The 6,513-nt window shown below is 39.2% G+C and overlaps 1 pseudogene; it reads right to left on the bottom strand.

Moving 5' to 3' along the window:
* Positions 1-3,520: 3,520 nt before the first annotated feature.
* Positions 3,521-4,758, bottom strand: LOC105538527 (annotated as a pseudogene).
* Positions 4,759-6,513: the final 1,755 nt, after the last annotated feature.

Raw genomic sequence — 6,513 nt, 5'->3', positions numbered from 1 at the left:
TAACAGGGAAAATGAACTTTTGCTGCTCTTTCCTGCTAAAACAATGAAATACTAAAACACCAAAAGATTTATGAAGCTAAAGTGAAGTCCTCAAACCAATAGCAACAGACATGTCATTCTCATTATACTTCAGTAAAATATCAGACAACAACCAGCAAATGCATTGGTTATACATATATTTGAAAGTTCACCATTGATTCATGAGGTTTGGATTACAATTTATTTACAATAAGTGAGTTCAAAAAAAGTAAAGAAAGAGGAAGGGAAGAGGGACGGAGGAAAAGAGAAGCTCAGAGAGAGAGAGAAAAAAAGAGAAAGGTGGGGGAAGAAAGGAGGGAGGGAAGGAAGAAAAGGAAATCTATATTCATAGACATCATAATATGGGATGTTTATTTCCAGGAGAGATACTATTGCTGCTATCGTGCACAAGAAGTAGCACAAATTCACATTCCGCTAGATCACAATTTGCTCAACTTTCTTTCAAGATGCACAATCCTTCTTTTAGATTTTCAAAATTAAATATAGAGGAATATAAAATGCAATGTCAATATACCTACTACAAAAATCCTTTGTGGCTCATTCCTTAACTCCACTCAGAGAAGCAGCTGAGCCAGAATACAAAAATGAAAATATTGATGTGCAAATAAAACATCAGTGATCATGTCTGGTGCCACCGTTTTGTTACAGGGACTGTCACCTTATGATAACATTGGTAATAGCATCAAAAGAGAATCTCTTCATTTCCTAGGCAGGTCGGTGCATCCAATTAAAAAGAAAAAAGGAAAACGAGGAAAAAAAACCACCCCAAACCTCCCAAAACTCTAAACACTTAAAAATGCCAGTAGCATCCATACATCCCTTTCCCATCCCACCCTCATCCCCACAAAAAATAAAAAAGCTTTTAAAGCTCTAAATATACTTTTTTTGTTGTTTCTTTCCATAGTGTGATTGAGCCTAAGCTTATACATTTAAGTATAGCAGGTGCAATTACAAGCAAGTCCTGGCTCTGCACCCGGGACTATCCCACGCATAGGAGGTACAAAATAAATTAAACCCTTTCGTTTGGGCAAACAAGCCCAAGACGAAGGAGCATAACCCTGCTTGTGAGTATCCAGTGGCATCAGGGTATTATTTATTTCTTATTTTTTTATTTTTTCTTTTCTTTTATAAAAAGCAGTCAAATGTTAGGGAGAGCAACATATAATAAAATTCAAAAGGACAAAAACTCAACACTGAAGGAAAACAACTGGGGATACTTGCACGATGAGAAAAAGACATGCATGCTTGATTCAAAGTATGAGATGGGTGAATTCACTCACATAATTGTTCTAGGCCCACAGCCTAAGGCCTCAGCATCCTTCTAAACCACAGGGTTATGTGTATTTTTCTCTTCCAAAGACACTCTTAATCCTATCCCTGAAACCCATATGGTAAGGATAAGGTTGGAGTGATCATCACTCACTAACTACAGTATTTGCTATTTTAAAACTATGTTTATATATAGTTCTGGAAATTATGAAGCAAAGAAAATATAACACAAAGATGCATTTGTCACAATTAACTCAAGTTGCAGCAATGGCAGAATTGTGGGAAGGGGCAGAGAGAGAGGGCTGCTGCAAATGCAGCAAGTAAGTCCTGAAATATGTCACGTAGTGCAACAGTCAGATTACTTCAGTTACTCTGTGTCACCGCACACAACATGACTAATGTTGCGTTGTCACTTTCCACTAAAAGAGAAAAAGACAATGTTCCTTCACAGAAGTTGCCCTATGAATTTTAGACATATAGCTTTAATTGATTCTTTAAATATGTCTAAAATTTGGCTTTATTCTTCTCAGTTTGGATTGATCAACATACAAAATTGACATCAGGGAGGATAGCTGTAAGTGTTCACCTTTACTCTCGAAGACAGGGTAAGGTGCAAAAAAGGATCCCGGCCTTTCTCATTTCAAATGACTGCATTTCATCCCAATGGACAGAGATTCTTCATAAACCTGTGATTTTAATGTCTTCTACCGAAAAAGATGAATTAACAGCAAACAAAGTTTACGCCATCAAAAAGAGATATAATGCGGAGTTGAAACTAAAGGGCTAAAATGACAAGGACTAAAAAGGAGAAGATTTGTTACAAATTTATTTTTTATCACTTTGTTCCAGCATTTTTAAAGTCAGTTGTTTTGTCTTTGGCAGCCTCTGCCAACCTTACAGTGAATCCCCATCAATGTTCTTTTTTTTTTTTTTTTAAATCTATTAATTCCATTAAACCATGTTGTGTCTAGTGTTGCGTATGGCTTTTTTTTTAACTGCTGGTTTTTTTTTTTAAGGAATTAACAATGCCAGTTTTTTTTTTTTTTGAGATAACAATATCCATAAATAGCTGACTCTTACGTACACACTGTGACCTGATAATCCTGAAAAACTTTATGGGAGAGAAAGTCAGCAGCTTTTTTTCCTTTTTCTTGAAAACAATAAAACTGCACATTCTACTTTATATTTAAATGTAAGGAAGAAAATATACAAGCCCATATTTATATTGTATTTCTATTAAGAACAACAGTAGTTCATACGTTCATGTTTGCTACCGTCACAATTCAATGCATGAACACAGAATCAGCTCTATACAATGAATACTGCTGGAAGTGATGGTTTAGGATTACCAGCTCACTGCTGCCATGTCCATAACAAGCAAACGCATCCTGGAAATAACCCCCCAAACATATATCTTTCAGTACGCAATAATGCAACTGCATTAGGTAAGTACATACTGTACACAAGTTTTATTAGCAGTTTAGCTACCCTAGAACATCTCTGGTATGTGTGTTCAATGATACATGCAGCTAATACTGGTCAGGTACTGAAATCTGTGATGTCCCAGTGCCTGTTTTCAAAGGATTCAAGCCATTGATTTGGATTCACTATAAACTGACGCATGAATTCAAAATTCCCTTCCCTACTATGTTTATCACCTCTTCTCTTTTAACTCCTAATTTTAAAACTACAGGAGTACCAGGACTACCTGGTTACTGGAAAGATGTTCACCCCAGTAAACAGAACTTTTATCAGGGACCTTTATAATTCATGACCCCATTCCACGTGGACATTCAACTCAGGAAGATGTGCAAAAGAAAAAGATGTCAAATTACAGTCAAGTTATCCAGAGGAGGATGTTACACAAACTTATAAGGAAATGACAGTCTTTTTTTCTTCCTTTACTATAAATACATTTAACAGCTTAGCAGAAAGACAAGCTAAATTTAAGATTGTTCACATTTGAAAATTGTATCATACTCTCTGCTAGTGATAAAGAACTCCCAATAATGGAATTTTAACATAGCAATTTCATTAACAAATCTTTGAAGCCCGATTTTTTTAAGAGGGTTAGAACAGTGATTATGTTTGCAAAGTTTTGAGAAGTCCATCTGCTGTCCAAACTGTGGATTGAAGACCTTATTTTTCTTTTCCTATACTTAGAGACAGGTATATACAGTGCTGTTGTAATAACAAAACAAATGCAAAATCTACCATAAAGTTGCACAATACAGAAAACTATTGCTCCATCTTCTGCTACATAAATGTGTGACTCCACCAATTAGCAATGTTGCTGTCATTGTTTTTGTTAAGTTGGAATTATTCCATCATATCTAAGACCTCTCTTTAACTCCAGATCTTCCCATTTTTTCCACAATTCTTCACGCTCCTTTTCTTTCTTTTTCTCACGCTGATGATCTGACTTGTATGTGGCTGTCAGCTCGTCAAACACGGTGCTGTTCATTTCTATAAATGCCTTCAACACATTGTACACCAACACCACAATGGCTGGATTCCAATGTTCTTTCGAAATCCTGTAAAGCCTGGAAAACATGATGCGAAGGATGACGTTAGAGTTTTCTTCTATCAAACTCATGATGTATTCATTATTCCAATACTAGAGTGCTCTTTCTGCCACCTGAAAATGAGGACTGGATACACACTTGGCGATTTGTTTAAACAAAGGTTCTTGGATTTTAACACATTGTGAAGGTTCAATCACATCCAGTATTTCTTCCAGTTCCCTAAGGAACATGACCTCTTTCTGACTATATGTTTTAGACCAAAACTTCATTAACCCCCTAATAACTGGTTCTGTGAGTGAAGGATCTTTCTACAGAAACTGCACTATACAATATGCCAGCTGTGCATGGCAGAGTGAGAAGCTCCTGACAGTGTGTAAGGAGATCAATACTTTCACCAGAAACTGTGTTCTGCCTTAAGAGGTAAAGCAAAGCCATTGATAATACTTTCTAATATTTCCAGCAGTTCAGCTACACCATTGAAGTGTTCTGTTTCATAAACAAACCTTAGGAAAACATTGTTAATCTGTTTTCAGATGAATGCTCTAAGACTGAGAAACTTCCCATAAATTCTGTGTTAAGACTGTTTTAAAGTAGTCCCATTCCCGAGGGTCTTCGCTGTCAAATAGCTCCAGAAGTGAGATCATCAGGCAATTTTCCAAGCAATCTACTTATTAATCCTCCCGAGGAGGTGTAGTTTTGTCCCCCTTTTACAGAAGAGGAAACTGGGGCACATAAGGGTTAATGAATGTGCCCATGGTCTCACAGCTAATAGGTGGTAAAGCTAGAATTTGAACCCCAGCAGTTAAGGCCAAAAGTCCATGATCTCAACCACTGCACTATACAACCTACTGATATTCCAAATACCATTTTTGTATTTTTAATAGAGATCGGGTTTCACTATGTTGGCCAGACTGGTTTCGAACTCCTGACTTCGTGACCTGCCTGCCTCAGCCTCCCAAACTGCTGGTATTACAGGCGTGAGCCACTGCACCCAGCCCATTAACAGGTATCTTAGTCCAAAAATAAATTCTTGATTTCTTTCCCCAAACTTAACTCCTGCCCTAGTCTATCTTATCTTCAATGGCACCTCCAGCCTTAAAGTTGCTCAGACCAACTTTGGAGATGTTCTGAATTCTTCTCTCTCACTCTGTAGAACAAATGCGTGAGCAAATCCTACCTATTATTACATGTGAAATGTATCCAGAATCCAACAATGTCTCCCCATCCCATCTCAACCATCCTAGACCAAGCCATCAGCATCACTGGAGTGCAGTGGCACTATCTCGGCTCACTGCAACCTCCGCCTCCCAGGTTCAAGTGATTCTCCTGCCTCAGCTTCCCGAGTAGCTGGGACTATAGGTGTGTGCCACGACGCCCAGCTAATTTTTGTCTTTTTAGCAGAGACAGGGTTTCACCAAGTTGGCTGGGATGGTCTTGATCTCTTGACCTCGTGATCCGCCTGCCTCGGCCTCCCAAACTGCTGGGGTTACAGGTGTGAGCCACCGCACCCGGCCTATCACCTCTTTTAATTGATCTTCCTGCTTTTATGTCTGTCTTCCCATAGTCTAACCCTTCATTGCATGATCTGGTCCTATCTATTCTCTAACTGTGTCTGTCACTGCTGTCCTACTCTCTCACTCTGATCCAGCTGCACTCATATCTTAATTGTTCCTGGGACAAGCCAAGCGTGCGTTCACCTCGAGGTCTTTGAAATGCCTCTCCATCTGAAATGCTGTTGAGTTGCAGGTGATCACTTCCATTTTCATGGTTCTCACCTTACGGCTTCCTTGCCAAGCTTGTCTAACTCACATTATTTTGTTGTTGTTGTTGTTCTGTTTTGTTTTAGGCTTTTGGCAGCCTGAAGTCATGATTTTTAGTTTCTGTCTCTAGTGATAAGTGGAAAAGAGGGATAAGGAAGGGGCTTTAGTGACCCTACAAGAAACAGAAACTAAGAACCCATAACAGTATTTTCTCCCTTGGACACCCTTGCATCCTTCTGCTGTAGTTGAGATAAGAAAATTAATGGCAGGGAGAATGCTGGGGCTCTCCTCCAGATATGGGGAGGTGCCAAAGACTTATGTTTATGCCTCCGCAAAATTCATAGGTAGAAACCGAATCCCCAAGGGGATAGTATTTGGAGGCAGGGCCTTTGGAAAGTGATTAGGTCATGAAGGTGGAGCTGTAGTGAGTGGGATAAGCGCCCTCATCAAAAATGCTTGAGGGGCCAGGCGCAGTGGTTCATGCCTGTCATCCCAGGACTTTGAGGGGCCGAAGCAGGCAGATCACTTGAAGTCAGGAGTTTGAGACCAGCCTGACCAACATGGTGAAACCCTGTCTCTACTAAAAATACAAAAATTAGCCAGATGTGATGGTACTTGCCTGTAATCCCAGCTACCCAGGAGGCTGAGGCAGGAGAATCACTTGAACCCAGGAGGTGGAGTTTGCCTGGGTGACAAGAGCGAGACTCTATCTCAAAAAGTAATAAAAAATAAAAATGCTTGAGGGGATGAATACCGTGCTCTCCATGATGTAATTATTACACACTGCATGCCTGTATCAAAACGTCTCATGTACCCCATAAATGTATATACCTATTATGTACCCACACAAATTAATGCAAAGTATCCCCTCATTCCTTCTGCCACGTGAGTACATAGCAAAAATACAGTTGTCTATTAAT

The sequence above is a fragment of the Mandrillus leucophaeus genome, unplaced genomic scaffold, assembly GCF_000951045.1.
Source record: "Mandrillus leucophaeus isolate KB7577 unplaced genomic scaffold, Mleu.le_1.0 Scaffold1939, whole genome shotgun sequence".
Taxonomy (NCBI): domain Eukaryota; kingdom Metazoa; phylum Chordata; class Mammalia; order Primates; family Cercopithecidae; genus Mandrillus; species Mandrillus leucophaeus.
This window is presented reverse-complemented; position numbering and strand designations above follow the sequence as displayed.